The sequence below is a fragment of the Schistocerca nitens genome, chromosome 4 (assembly GCF_023898315.1).
Source record: "Schistocerca nitens isolate TAMUIC-IGC-003100 chromosome 4, iqSchNite1.1, whole genome shotgun sequence".
NCBI lineage: Eukaryota > Metazoa > Arthropoda > Insecta > Orthoptera > Acrididae > Schistocerca > Schistocerca nitens.
In genome coordinates this window covers 738,792,079-738,792,817 of record NC_064617.1, presented here as the reverse complement: position 1 = coordinate 738,792,817, position 739 = coordinate 738,792,079, and the positions used below count along the sequence as shown (strand labels likewise).

General features: G+C 44.0%; 1 non-coding gene across 1 annotated transcript; it reads right to left on the bottom strand.

Moving 5' to 3' along the window:
• Positions 1 to 227: 227 nt before the first annotated feature.
• Trnaa-cgc (transfer RNA alanine (anticodon CGC)) lies at positions 228 to 300 on the bottom strand. Its single transcript has one exon. It is a non-coding gene; the product is annotated as a tRNA-Ala (tRNA).
• Between the last annotated feature and the right edge of the window lie 439 nt (positions 301 to 739).

Here is a 739-nt window from a genome sequence, read left to right as displayed (position 1 = left end):
TTATCCTGAGTGAAAGTGAAGAAGAATTACATGATCTTGGTGGTGGTGGTGGTGGTGGTGGTGGTGGTTAGTGTTTAACGTCCCGTCGACAACGAGGTCATTAGAGACGGAGCGCAAGCTCGGGTTATGGAAGGATTGGGAAGGAAATCGGCCGTGCCCTTTCAATGGAACCATCCCGGCATTTGCCTGAAACGATTTAGGGAAATCACGGAAAACCTAAATCAGGATGGCCGGGGACGGAATTGAACCGTCGTCCTCTCGAATGCGAGTCCAGTGTGCTAACCACTGCGCCACCTCGCTCGGTAATTATTACATGATCTGCTGAACGGAATGAACAATCTAATGAGTATAGAATATGGATTGAGAGTAAATCGAAGAAAGACGAAAGTAATGAGAAGTAGCAGAAATGAGAACGGCGTGAAACTTAATATCAGAATTGATGGTCACGAAGTTGAAGAAATTAAGGAATTCAGTTACAGGTAGTAAAATAACCTATGACGGACGGAGGAAGGCGGACATCAAAAGCAGACTCGCAATAGCAAAAATGGCATTCCTGACCAAGAGAAGTCTACTGGTATCAAACATAGGCCTTTATTTGAGGAAAAAATTTCTGAGAACGTACGTCGGGAGTACTGCATTGTATGGTTGTGAAACATAGACTGGGAAAGCCGGAACAGATTTGAGATGTGATGCTACAGAAGAATGTTGAAAATTATGTGGACTGATAAGGTAAGGAATG